Source organism: Narcine bancroftii, chromosome 11, assembly GCF_036971445.1.
Source record: "Narcine bancroftii isolate sNarBan1 chromosome 11, sNarBan1.hap1, whole genome shotgun sequence".
NCBI classification, from domain to species: domain Eukaryota; kingdom Metazoa; phylum Chordata; class Chondrichthyes; order Torpediniformes; family Narcinidae; genus Narcine; species Narcine bancroftii.
Genome location: NC_091479.1, coordinates 99896442 through 99911435, shown reverse-complemented (window position 1 = coordinate 99911435; position 14994 = coordinate 99896442). Strand labels below are relative to the sequence as shown.

At 43.5% G+C, this 14994-nt stretch overlaps 1 protein-coding gene across 1 annotated transcript in view; it reads left to right on the top strand.

Moving 5' to 3' along the window:
• Positions 1–14994, top strand: part of chst11 (carbohydrate (chondroitin 4) sulfotransferase 11) — a 129471-nt gene that overhangs the window by 109064 nt on the left and 5413 nt on the right. The gene's annotated exons all lie outside the window — the stretch shown is intronic.

The window sequence follows — 14994 nt, the reverse complement described above, 5'->3', positions numbered from 1 at the left end:
ATGAGTTTATTAACAAGCCGGCCATATGAGGTTAGGTTGAGTGAACATTGAGCAACAGAAGGTGAAGGGAGACCTGATAGGGGTATGCAAGATGATGAGAGGCATTGATCGTGTGAACGGCCAGAGGCTTCCCCCCCCCCCCCCTCCAGGGCTGAAACGGCTAATACGAAGGGGGCATAGATTTAAGGTGCTTGGGAGTGAGTACAGTGGGATGCAAGAGGTACATTTTTCTCATAGAGAGGGGCGGGTGCATGGAATGTGCTATCGGCAAATGGAGGTGGAGGCAGGGACAATGGAATCTTTTTAAGAGACTGTCGTTCATGGAACTGAGGAAAATGGAGGGTTACGTAGTGAGGAAACTTGATCAACTCTGTGTTTCTCCAACTTCAACCTTGTGTATTAATGTACAAATGCAGTCCACTAGATCCTAAACTCAAAGTCCTATCCCTCAGCTTGGGATCTTCTTCCAAACCTCAGAATCTCCTCACTAGAATTCCTTTAACCACACTCTGGGAACTAGCAATCCTCTTCTTTTTGAATATTTATTTTAATTTTCATAGTCTTGTAAAATTCAAACAAGCAATATAATGGTTTTTTTTAACATTCATGCAACATAGAGTTTGTATCTATCCCCCTCCCACCTCCCCATCTTCATACCACTGAAAGTCCAGCCAATTAAATGAAATGAAAAAGAAAGTTTTTAAAAACTCAAACCGAAAGTGAAGGAAACCCATTGTCTGCATCATGTCCCAATTCTTTGATCACATTTGTTTCCCTGTTGGGACAGATTACTACACTACCCCTATTTTGAAGGGGTGGGGAACAAATCAATCTGTGCGCCAATATTTTTCACCTAAGGTTGCCACACCTTAACGAATGTGTCGTGTTTCTTCCTTCGATTGTATGTGATTTTCTCCAGAGGATGAAACTCTGCATTTCCATATTCCATCATGTGGTATTTAGTTGGGAGTTGGACTTTCACAAAACCACTAGACACTCCCTAGTTACTGCCAGGGCGACTTTCACAAACGAAATTTGGTATTTGGAGAATCTAAAACTCATGTGCCAAATATCTCCCAGAAAGTACAACTCCGGATCCTGTGGAAAATCCACTTTTGTAATTTTTTTTTAGAATGCCCCCCAGGTCTTCCCAGAAAGATCTCACCTTTGTATATAGCCAAGTGAAGTGGACAAAAGTTCCAACCTCCACGCCACACATTTCTGAAACTCCTGGCTTTGATTTGTGTAATTTTTATGGTGCGAAGTACAAATGGTGCAAGAAGTTATATTGATGACCCCAGTCACACTGTCCAGACACAGGTCTTGCCACCACTCTTCATTGATTGTTGTGCCCAAGTCCGACTCCCATCTCTCCCTCGACCTGTGTAAGCCCGGCTTCGGGCCCTCACTTTGGAAAATGAGAGATAAATCTTAGAGATAAATTTAAGCACATTTCTCTGTTGAATTAGAATCTCCACATTACTACATCTAGGTAGGGTCATAGATGGTCCCAGTTTTCTCTTAAGTAAGATCTTATTTTCAGTTTGCAGAAGAATGTTCAATTAAACAAATTGTATTTGTTTCTCAACTGGTCGGATGACATGAGCTGCCATCGTTTGTAACAGTCCTTGATACACCTGATCCCCCTTTCCGGCATCAGGAGTCCAAGATTTTATTGCCCAAAGTTAAAGGGTATTAAGCTAGTCCCTGGAATCTTCTGTTGAAACTGGAATCCCCTCCCTGCATTCTATGATCCCTCTCCCTAAAACTCCAGATTCTCCACCTCAAACTCAGGGATTCTCCCTGCAAGAATCCATGATCCTCTTCTCAAGCTCTAGATCCCCATCCCTAAACACAGAGAAGTTCAGGAACAGCTGCTCCCCCTCCACCATCAGACAAACTCAATGACAAACTCAGAGGCTCATTTAAGGGCTCTTACTTTTGCAGTTTATTGATTTTTTTTTCCTCTCTGTGTTGCACCGTTTGCTTACGTTTCTTTATTTGTTTACATGTGTATGTTGTGAACAGTTTTCTTTTGCACAACCAATAAGTGGTAATTCTGCCTGGCACCCAATTTTACACCCCATTAACCTACATCCCCAGTACATTTCGAACGGTGGGAAGAAACCGGAGCCCTCAGGAAAAATCCATGCAGATACAGAGAGAACGTACAAACTCCTCATAGACAGCACAGGATTCAAACCCTGTCCCGATCGCTGGCGCCGTAAAAGTGTTGCGCTAATTGCTATGCCAACCATACCACCCAAAAATTATGGAGTCAAGCAGGAGGTGGATTTAATAGAAATCCCAAAGATTCAGAAGTCACATGATGTTGAATATTCCCACTGTGTTTTAAGCTGCAACTGATTAAAAAGTGCATTGTTTTCACCTGGAGCTTAAAGACTGATTGGGTTGTGTTTGTGTCAAAACCAATTCCCATTATTGCAGAGATGCATTAAAATCTATCATTTTGTTTTGTATTGTGACCTTCTCATTGCATATTTGAACTGTGTCCATGATGTTCCTGAAACTGAAGGCTAGCCTTGGTTAAGAAACTTATCTAGGAAGCGGGGTATACTCAGCTACAGCCAGTTAGTTATGACACAGGCAACAGAAAGGTTTTGCATTACCTTCCCAAATAAAGAGAAACATGCCCACACCGTTCGCCTCAACCACCAATTTGCACGGCTCACACGTGTCCTATTTTATTCTGATATTCCCATCTCCCCCCCCCACAGGTTCAACCACTCACCAACATGCTAGGGGCAATTTACAATGGCCAGTTAACCAACCTACCCGCAACTGTTTAGGATCTGGTGAGGAGCCGGAGCACCCAGGGGAAACTCATGGAGCAGCACGGTGAGCATAGTGGTTAGATCAAAGCTGTTAAAGCGCCAGTGGCCCAAGTTCGAATCCAACGCTGTTTGTAAGGAGTTTGTATGCTTTCCCCGTGTCTACATGAGTTTCCTCTGGTTGCTCCGATTTCCTCCCACCCTCCAAAACGTACTGGGGTTGTAGATTCATTGGGTACAATTGGGCTGCACAGGCTCCAAATCCTCTTCTGCAGCACCAGATATCAACCACGCTCTGAGAAAAAAAAGTTCCCCTCAGATCCCCTTTAAAAGGGCGGCACGGTCGGTGCAGCGATTGGCACAACGTTGTAACACCGCCAGTGATCAGGACCAAGATTCAAATCCTGCGCTGTCTGTAAGGAGGTTGTATGTTCTCCCCGTGTCTGTGTGGGTTTCACCGGGGTACTCCAGTTACCTCCCACCCTTCAAAACGTACCGGGGGTTGTAGGTCAACTGGGCGGCACGGGCTCCTAGGCCAAAAGAGCCTGTTACCGTGCTGCGTCTAAAATGTAAAACTCCATTGTCTTGAATATTTACTCTCTTCTTTTGATATCTCTATCCTTTTACAGTAAAACCTCTCAAATCCGACACCTCTGGGGATTGGTTATATGCCGGATAAGTGAATTCTCTGGTTGCTTGAGATTATGTGTTGTGTGATTGGCAAGCTAATCACTGGGGAGTGCCAATTCTAAACCCATATTTTTTACGTCTTTATTTTCTGCAAGTATTTTTTGCTGGTTGCTCGAGGCCTGCTGATTGCTTGAATTCTAGATAATGGGGATTTTATTATATATCTTTTTAAATTTAAATTTAAATGTAGACATACAGTAACAGGCCATTTCGGCCCACGAGTCCGTGCTGCCCAATTACGCCCAATTAACGTACACCCCTAGTAGGTTTCGAATGGTGGAAGGAAACTGGAGCCCCCGGGGAAACAAGGAGAATGTACAAAGTCCTTACAGAGAGCCCAGGATTCGAACCCCAGTCCCGATCGCTGGTGCTGTAACAGCGTTGTTCTAACTGCTATGCCAACTGTACCACCCCAATCTTCTCTACTTCTATCAGGTCACCTCTCAAACTCCTTTGCTGCAGGGAAAGCTACCCCAGCATCTCTAGTCTCTCCCCAGAGCAGCAGTCCTTTAATCCAGGCAATGCCCTGGATCTCCTTTACATTTCCCCCCCCCCCCACCCCGCCCAATCACATCCCTCTTACAGGGTGATAGACAGATCCACACACAGCACATGAAGTGCAATGAAAGAACACATTCAGGCCAGAATGGTGTGTGAAACCATTCTTTAATATCACATGGCTGCCAGTCAACAATTATCCAATCAGGTAACAAAGAGTCTGCTTGCTTTCTGATTGGCTGTGGGGAAATGGGAAACCGTGAGATTGAGGGTGTTGGGCACCAATCATGTGATCACGAGGGTGGGGCCAATTAGAGGCCAGGGTCACATGATAGCTCATGATGACTATATTGCCCATCAGTGTTGCCCCACTAGGACTGGTGTCAGGGAAAAGGGCCCTTTGGCCCAACTCGTCCATGCAGCCAAGTTGTCTACCCAAGCTCATTCCATATCCCTCTGAGGCTTTTCTCTCCATGTACCTGTCTAAATGTCTTTTGAACATCACGATTGTCCCCACCTCTGGCAGCTCATTCCACACATCCAGCTCACTCTGTGTGAAGAAGATTTCCCCCTCAGATCCCTTGTAAATTGTTCCCCGCTCACCTCTAATTTTGAATTCCCCCTACTCTGGGTAAAAGACTACGACAGTTTAACTTTGTTTTTCCCAAAAAATAAATTTTATTCACAATAAATTATTTTCTCAAGAGAAAACCGTTTAGGAGATAAATCAGAGGTACGTTTTTTTACACAGAGAGTGGCGGGTACCTGGATCGCTTTGCTGGGGGTGGTGGCAGAGGCCACTACAATAAGGACATTTAAAAGACTTTGACAGACGCACAGATGTAAGAAAAATAGAGGATCACGTGTGTGAGGAAGGGAAGGATGTGATTGTTATAGAGTAGGTTTCTGGAGGTTGACACATCATGGGATGTACTCTGCTGTCATGTCCTACATTTTTACCCATGCTCCTTGTGATTTTATATCCCTTTTCTCAGCCTCCTACAATCCAGGAAGAAATGTCCCAGCCTATCCAGCTCTCTCCTTATAATTCAAGCCCACCAGTCCTGGTAACATTGTCTCAAATCTAAACTGTGGCCTGTGACTGGGGCCTCAGTAGGTTTCTGCACTTCATCCCATTTAAAGTGGCATTTACAAGTCGGTCATGACTCAGGAACCGATCAATTTCCACGGTGGTGGGCCTTTACATGTTTTTTTTCTACCTGCCATTTCAGCATTCCAGTTGAAGCATTTGGAGATGGCGAGGCAGCACAAGATTTATCGCTCATTCCTGCCTCTTGGCTTAGTAGGAAAACGGTGAACGTTAAGAAAACCATAACTTTCTGTCATTTTTCTGCTCCCTCGTTAATCCTTCACCTTGTGGTCAGGAGCCAGAACTTGGTTCAGCCGTGTTTCCTGACGTGCTCAGGAGCCTGCACCATTAGCAGTGAATTACTGCTCTGTGAGGGCACCGTCTGTGGGCAGGAGACCAGCTACACTCTGCCTTTCTTGGCCCAGTTGGGGAGTGGGAGCACTCTGAGGCAGGGATCAGATTGCTTGTCCTTGGCCAAAGTGTTCCTCAAATTACAGGGTACAGCTGCACATTATCCATCGTGAGTAGAGCCAGCTCACTTCTTGTGCAACGTCCGTGGCTCAGTACTGTATTGCCTTGCGGAAAGGGACAGTCTTGCAATGCGTCTTGTCAGCACTGGGTCCAGGGTTAATTCAGGAAATTAAACCCATCTCAGCTCTTAGTGGATCAGCCAAAGCATGCTAAACACAAGACGGAAAATTTCCCCTCGGTATTGTAGACCACACAGATGATATGGACAACTGTGTGGTCACAACTTTCCGCCCCCTTGCTTAGAAAACATCCCCGTGGGGTTGTGCATGAGCATTGAAGACCAGGTCGCAATATTAAGACAAATATAGTCAAAAATGTCTACAAGAAGGCAGAGGGGTGGTGAGAGGTAAGGAGGGAATTCAGTTCCTGCTTCTATTGAAACAACCCCTGGTGATTTGCTCGGACATCCCAACGTGGGAGACAAGTTGATCGATCAGCAACAGTTTTATTCATCTGTCAGTGGGGCAATGGTGAAAGGCATTTTGTTTCTGGGGGAACAGTTCAGGAAAGTTTTCAGCCAATTTTAAGGAATAAAACAATAATGTTGAGGGAATCAGGATTTCAGTTTGCGATTGAAGATGCTGTCAGAAAATTTTCAAATCCTTTCAGATTTATTGCCAGAGTACATACATGATATCACATACAATTCTGAGATTTCTTTTTCCTGCGGGCGAGGCAGAATTGCCACTTATTGGTAGTGCAAAAACAAATCTGTACATAACGTACACATGTAAACAAATAAAGAAATGTAAACAAACTGCAATACAAAGAGGAAAAAAAATCAATAAAGTGCAAAAGTGAGAGTCCTTAAAGGAGTCCCTGATTGAGTTTGTTGTTGAGAAGCCTGATTGTGGAGGGGGAGTAGCTGTTCCTGAACCCAGTGGTGGGAGTCCTCTTTCCTGACAGTGGCAGCGAGAACAGAGTGTGCGCTGTATGATGTGAGTCCTTGATGATTTCTACTGCTCTCCAACGTCACTGTTCCCCATAGATGTTCTCGATGGTGGGGAGGGTTTTGCCTTTGATGTCCTGGGCTGTGTCCACTACCTTTTGGAGGGCTTTATGCTCAGGGGTATTGGTGTCCCCCATACCAGACCGTGATGCACACTGTTCACAACACATCTGTTGAGATTATGACATTGCTACTCTCCCAACCCTGTGAACTCCACCAAGGCCACAGATTTCTGGGATCCATCAGTTCATACCACTAGGCAACCTGGACTTCAGTTGCTCCGAAGCCTGGTTATACTTGAAGCTGTCCCAAGTCCCCAGCTCCTGGATTCCCTCCTTACATCTCACCACCTCTCTACCTTCCAGTAGACACATTTTTGACTATTTGTTTTAATATTGTGGCCTGGTCTTAAATATTGTTTGACAATGCAACTGCACAGCCCCGTAGGCATGTTTACTGAGCAAGGAGAGGGAAAATTGTGAAGTGCTGTTGTACATCTGTGTGAACAAGGAGTTCTCTGTGTGTCTGCTATTATCCTGTGAATTGTCATCTATTCAATAAAATCTCTGTTATCCAGAATTCAAGCAAACAGCAAAAAAAATCCAAGAAAATAAATGAGTAAAAAAGTACAAAAGTTTAAAATTGGTGCTCCTCGCCTTTAGTTGGCCAATCTCGCAACATGCAGTCTGAAGCAACTGGGAAATTCATTTAACCGGGGACTGCCGATCCCCGTAGGTGCTGGATACCTGGGGTTTTACTTTATAAGGGAGTAAGAACAGTGGGTAGCACTGTGACGCAGCAGATAAAGCTGCTGGCTTACAGCCAGAGAGACCCAGGTTCCATTCCGACCTCGGGCCCATGCTGGGTGCAGGTTTCTAGCTTGCCCCAGGTGCTCGAGTTTCTTCCCACGTCCCACGTAGGAATGGGTTGGTAGGTTAATTGGCTGCTGTAAGCTGTCCCTAGAGTGTAGGTGAGGGGTAGAATCTAGGGGTTGTTAATAGAATGTAGAAAGGGATTAACGTGAGAGATGAGATGAGAGCATATTGTCAAATACATAAGTACAATGTACAGATGCACTGAAATTCTAACTTTCTCCATTATGTAAAATACACCAACTACAATGGTGAAAAAAAATTACCACAATATTACCAAACAGATAAAATAAATAAGTAAAAACACAGAACTGCTGGAGGATCTCAGCCAGTCTCGCAATGACTGTAGGAGGTAAAAATATATTACTGACATTTCAGGTCTGGGCCCTTCTTCAAGATATGGTGCACTTGACGAGGGCTCAGGCCCGAATCGTTAGTAATAGATCTTTGCCTCCTATGGACACTGTGAGACTGGCTGAGATCCTCCAGCATTTCTATGTTTTTGCTACAATCACAGCATCTGCCGAGTCTTGCATTTCACTCCTGAAATGCATGGAAGAGGTAATAGATCTAAAAGAATAAACATGGGCATTGGACCAGCAAGGGGCTCTGTCTGAGGGACCCACACAGGCTGCAGGCGACTTGCAGTCGGGGGACCCGCACGAAACGGGCTCATGGGAACCAGGCATCGGAGCAGGGATTTGAGAGGGTGCTGAGGGCAAGAAGGGCCTCGGGCAATGAAGAAGGCTTCCTGGTCCTGTCGGAGGTTCAGATCTGGAGCCCAGGCGGCCGATGGATCGAGCAGGAGTCTGTATGGTTGCAGAGGCTGCGGGAGCACTGGAGGTTAATCCACTCTTTTACATTGTCTACTCTGCTATAAGGGACACCAGGCGACACTAACAGCGTCTCTTTGTGTTACAGCGGCAGTAGGCAGTTTTGTGTGATGCTACGTATTCTGTCTTATTACATGTCAATAGAGGAATCTGCACTTAATATTCAGTTATAGTAAGTGCAAGTTCAAAACTGACATTTCAGAGGTGAAGGCTGATCTTTTGGTGGTCTCAGAGAAGCTTATCAGAATCAGGATTTATTGTCATGAACAAGTCATGCAATTAGGTGTTTTGCAGCAGAATCACATTGTAAACGGTTGTATTATAAACCATCTTATTACTATATAAAAAATAATAATAGTGTCTGAGAAGTAAGGTTCATTGATCATTCAGGAATCTGATGGCAGTGGGGAAGAAATTGTCCCTGTACTGTTGAGAGCTCGTCTTTAGGCACCTGTTCCTTTTCCCCGATGGTAGCAGAGTGAAGATGGCTTGTCCTGGATAGAGGCTGCTTTTTTTTAAAGACACTCCCTCACGTGGGCATCCTCGATAGAGTGAAGTCTGGTGTCTGTGAGCGTTAGGGTAATTTGGAGAGGCTCAAGAACCTAATAACTGTAAGGGGGGGGGGGGGGGGGGAACTTTCTGAACTTAGAAGCTCAAATTTTCAGACATTGTTATGTCTTTAAAAAAAAACAGGCCTCTTGTAATTCTTGTGACCTTGTGTTTAATCAGAGCAAGCGTGATTTCTGAACACCATTGATACTAACACGGCAGCAGTTTAATTGTTGAAAGGACAACGTTTCGGCCCGTACAATGCAAGATTCTCTGCGCAGAGACCTTTACCTTCTGGGTGAGGGAGAAGATCGCTCACTGTCATGAACAGACAGCAGAGTTCTCACAAACTCCTGAAGTTACTTAAACTAAACTTTTATTATTGAGTTGGCCTTTCATATCTGGACCTTTAATTTGTAGAAACAAAAATAAAGGTAATGACAGCCCATCATTCCACTGGGCTCTTGAGTTCAATGGCTTCTTTTCAATTCAGTTTGGGCATCCCTCCAATAACTCTATTTGATGATATCTTGTGCCAACAATTCATATTTTCATAAGTACTCTGTACATCCTATGGAATGAAATGCATGCCCCATACATGCCACAAGCAGGAAGGAATATTGTAGGTCAACCACCACTGACTCTATATATGTCAGGGATCTGTAGGAACAGTCACCTCTTATCCACTTCTCACTCAAAAGATGCGCAAATACTTTATTTTCTTCAGCCGTCTGCCAACATTTTGCTCATTGGAGTAAAGCACAAAAGTTTGCAGCTGCCGATATTGAAGTAAAAACATAATGCTGGAGAAACTCAGCAAGTCAAACAGTGTCCTTTATAGAGCAAAGATTAAGATACACGATACCTTGATGAAGGACGCAAGACCGAAATATATTTATCTTTGCCATCCATATAAAGGACACCGTTTGGCCTGCTGAGTTTCTCCAGCATCGTCAGCAGACTTTCGTGTTCTGCTCTCAAATCCTTCACCATCAGACCAATAAATGACAATATTCAGATGTATTTATGCTGCAGGTAGAATCATACACAGAAGCAACATGGAGATTTGCACGAGAAGAGGAATTCGAAGACACTCCTCATGTGGAATGGGCCTACTGAAAGGATGGCCAATCTTACAGGCCCATTTTCTCTTCCACATTTAACCCAACGCAGGACTCTTTGTACTCTATCTTGGTCCACATGACAAAAATAAACAATTCAATTCCTCCTTACAAGTCAAGTTCAAATTCAAATTTATTGTCATAGAACATACATGACATCACACACAATCCTGAGATTCTCCTGCAGGCTGGGCAGAATTTCTATTTATTGGTAATATAAACCATACTCAAGTAAAAGATGTGTATATAAAGGAGAGAAATGTGAACAAACTGACTGTGCAAATACAGAAAATATAAATAAATATTCAGTAATAAATAATGTGGACTTCAGGAAAGGAAATCCAGGAGAACGCAGCCCAGTAGAGGGTAAGAAACGTCAAATTCTTGAGTTTCAACATCTCTGAAGACCTATCCTGGAGCCATCATATTGATGCATTCATTGTACAATGTACATGTGCACTCAAATTCTTACTTGCTGCAGAGATTGCCAAGTATTTGATTAGTCAGGGCCTCAAGGGATTCGGGAAGTAGGTCTGAGTAGAAGGATGGATCAGCTCATGATTAAATGGCGGAGCAGACTCAATGAGCTTCTTCTGCTCCTAGATCTTGTGAACTGGCACTTCACAAAAAAACTGGAACTTCATAACAAAAGAAAAGGATATACCCCAATAATAGAATGAAAAAGAGATCATAAATACAAAAAGAAATAAATCATAAATATTCACAGTTATCCCAAAGTTTAAAAGCAAAAAAAACCTTCTGTGGTGTCAGAGCAGTCCCTGATTACTGTAACAAAGGAGCATTTAAGAGCCTGATAGCTGTCAGAAAGAATCTGTACTAGGTAGACCAGGGAAAGGCTACAGGGAGTTGTGAGCTCAGCCAACGCTATCACGGGCACCAATCTTTACTCCATTAGGACACAAGAAACCAGCCTCTATCCTCAAGGACCCCCACCACCCAGGCCCTCTTCTAACTGCTACAAACAGGAAGGAGGTACAGGAGCCCGACAACAATCACCCAATGGTATACAGAAACAGATTTTTCCCTTCCGCCATCAGATTCCTGAACAGACAATGAACCACAGATACTACCTCACTTTCTCTTCCTTTGCACTCATCTTTTTTTTGTAATTCGAGAAATGTAATTTATAGCAATTTTTGCCCCTGTAATGAACAATGCTGCTGCGACCAAGCAACAAATTTTGTGGCACATTTATCAGGATAAACCTGATTCTGATTCTGATATGTAGGAGGTTCTCTACAGTCGATCCATTTTACCCTTAAAAGTTTCTTGCAAAATCTGTTGGTATGTTTAATAAGAACATTACAAAAATGTCAATCATACATCCTTCAATATTACTTTGCTAATTGTAAGTATCTTGACCTATCCTACATGTGAAACTCAGTTTCTTATCCGATCGCCATATCAGGTTCAAGTTTGTTGCCACATTTTCCAAGGTGGAGTAATCGAGGCTGCTTTGCAAGCAGACCAGTAAGACAGTCATGCATAATACAAGCAAGGCACAGTTACTGAAATGCAGAGTTACAGAACGAGATCAGTTGGTGCAGAGAATTTTGGGGCTTCATTCAGGTGTCCGATAACTATCCTTGAATCAGGTGGCGTGTGATCTCACCCTCGCGGATCTCCTTCCTGGTGGATGGTTGGAGAAGAGAGTGTGGCCGGGGTGGGTTGACTCTTTACATCGCTTGGCCATTTTTTCCAAGTCCCTTACCATCCAAATATCTCTCGATCTCAACGTCAGTGTGTGAGCCTCTGAGAAAATCCCAGAGCCCACGGGGGAAGACATTTCTCCTCATCTCCTCGTCCCTAGTTCTCTACCAGAGGAATCAACCTCTCTAAAACTCTGAGTACCATAACCTTTTAATGAAGAAATAAAAATCGAATTATACATAGAATTAAGCAGCAGGGAGTTAAAATAATGAGCGTTGTTTTCTGCCTCAGAGCTGCCTGTCCTATCAGTTCAAGGTGTCACATCTGTAGTGTGTTAACGTAGTGCTATGCTGTCCGACGTGCCATGGTCATTTTGCCGTGCTTTCTAATGAGTGCTGTGCAAGTCCATGTAAAACATGAAAGGAAATTGGCTTTACACTGCCACTGCCCACTGTGACAGTAGCAGTAATATTTCCAGCAGATAGGGAACTGCAACTGGACTGGCTACTCGGGTACAGGGAGGGAGCCATGTGTTCATTCTCCAAACGGAAATGCAGTGCACTGCCTGCTGCGTTTGACCCCAAGGACTTTTCCTAATGAATGAATGACTAACTAGGTAATCAGCAACTGATTGAAACAGCATTGATACAAAGAGTCATTAATACAAAGACTTGGTTCATTAATGACACCACAAGAGGACATTTGGTCCATGGAGTCTATGCTGCCCTGAAAAAGAACTAGAGGACAGAGGTTCCATTGATTATCATGCACATAAAAATATACTAAAATTGTTTTCCTTTTTCTACATTGTGAGAGAGTTAAGGGGGGGAGGGGATCCTGAGGGGTAACCATTTCAATCAGAAGGTGGTCCGTATCTGGAATAGGCTGCCACAGGAAGCTGTAGAAGTGGACAAAATTATGACGTTCAAATGATATTTGGACTGATGTGTGGACAAGAGGGGGTTTAAGAAGGGCATGGACCAAGCAGTACTAGCCCAGAATGTTGGCATGGATAAGTTGGGCCGAAGGACCTGTCCCGTGCTGTATGTATCTATGATTCTTCCCACCTTCCATAACCTGTGAGTATTTCCAAGTACTACTGAAGTGTGAAGGGAGTTTCTGCTTTCACCGCCGTTCAGGTAGTGAGTTCCAGACCTCCGGATAGCACTAATCACCTTGGAGTCAGATAGATACCTGTGAGTTCAAATCCCTCTCTGGACTGGAGGACTTGCTTTGGGTAAGGGTGTCACCCATCAACACCTTGCTGGAGGACCAAGACAAGTATCAGAATCCGGTTTATTGTCATGAACATGTGTCATAAAATTTGTTGTTTTGTGGCAGCGGTGTTGTGTATTATGGGTGCAAAATTACCTTAAATTACATTTCTGTAAACACACTCTAAATTAATGCAAAGGAAGAGGAAAATGGGCGGAGGTAACTCTGGTTCAATGTCTGTTTGGAAATCTGGTGGCGGAGGGGAAGAAGCTGTTTTTGTACCGTTGGGCGTTTGTCTGAAGGCTCCTGAACCTCCTTCCTGGTGAAAGCAGTGTGAAGAGGGCATGACCTGGGTGGCGAGAGTCCTTGATGATAGAGGCTGCTTTATCGAGACACCGTCTCTTGTAGATATCGTCGATAGAGTGAAGACTGATGCCTGTGGTGGCACTGGCCAAGTTCACAACTCTCTGTAGCCTTTTACTGTACTGTGCATTGGCCCTTCGATACCAGACAATGATGCAACCAGTCAGAATGCTCTGCTCAGTACACCTGTAGAAATTTACATTACCAAATCTCCTCAAACTCCAAATAAAATATAGATGCTGGTGAGCTTTCTTCATGATTGCATTGATAGGAAGGCCCCAGGATAGATCACCCACCAACACTGTAACCAGCTCCTCTGGATTCAAGAACAATTTGGTTCCAACAACTATCAGGCTATTAAACTGCCCCTTTTTACACTAATCAGGGGTGGCCCCGACACTATTGCTAAGTCATTTCTATTTTTCACGAGAATAAATGTGAATATTATCTATTTATTTATGTATTTATTCTCTCTTTATAATTCATTGAAATATTCCATTGTAGTTGCTTTATAGTTGAATTTGTAGTTACAGTTTTTACAAAGTACCATACAACCCGATTATCCAAAATGGTTGGGACCTAGCCTATGTCGGATAACTAAATTCTTTGGATAAATGGCCATTTTTTTAAAACAGCCCAGTAATAACAGCAAATCATTGCTTAAACAACAACAAATAACAAGTGAAAACTTTTTAATCATTAAAATAATGTTTAATTCTCACCAAAAAAAATGCTGGCCACCGCTGATCACTGACACCTCCCCACCAAGGCCCCACTCCTGCCCGGAGCCTGATTGAAGTCCCCACTCCTACCGAGAATCCAAGGTCCACGCTCCTGCCCGGGTGGCCGCTCTCCTTGATGACACCAGGACAAAAGATTCTTCTGGCCGCTTGTGGTTGGGAAACAGTGGCACGCAGTTTGAGAGGGAGAGTTGGAGAGAAAAGTCAATAGGGGAAGGTAAAGAAGGAATGGAAAGAGAGAGAGTGGAGGGAGTTACCTGAAACAAGGACAATAATCGTTTTAATTTCATGTTGGGTGAATTCTTTTTCAACCTGTGAGATCAGTTCGGCGCTGAAAAATTTTGAATAAATGAGGATCTCTGATTTGTTTTGGATATCTTCATTTATACAAAAAAAAAATTAAATTCAGATTTCGGAGAGCCCGATTTTGGATTAATCAGAGTTGTACTTGTTCAGTTGCAGCAAGTGAGAATCCCAGTGTCTGATAAACTCATTATCGTCAAATGTGCTGAGATGAGATGTGAACTGGTCGCCTAACTACAGGCGATATCAATAATCAATAAGATTTACGAGGATGTTGCCGACTTAAGGAACTGAGTTACAGGAAAAGATTAAACAGGATAGGACTTTATATCCTGGAGTGCATATAAATGAGGGGAGATTTGATAAAGGTGTATCGAACAAGCAGGCTTTTAACACTGGGTGAGACAAGAACTCAAGGACATGAATTAAGAGTGAAGGGTGAAATGTTTAAAGGGAGCACAAAGGGGAACTTCTCCTTGCAAGAGAAGAGTATGGAATAAGCTGCCAGCTGAAGTGGTGAATAGGGGCTCGATTTTGACATTCAAGAAAAATTTGGACAGATACATGGACGGGAGGGATCTGGACCAGGTGCAGATCACTGAGATGAGACAGAATAATAGTTTGGCATGGACTAGATCAGTGGCTCTAGGATATCGGTGCTCTGTGGTTAGTAAGGGATTACTTAAGGTTGTATGTGAATGAATGAAAAAGGTTGAGCTTTTGTATGGAGTGAAGGGCCTAAACCTGTCACTAAATATTTAATGTGTTTCATTTCAG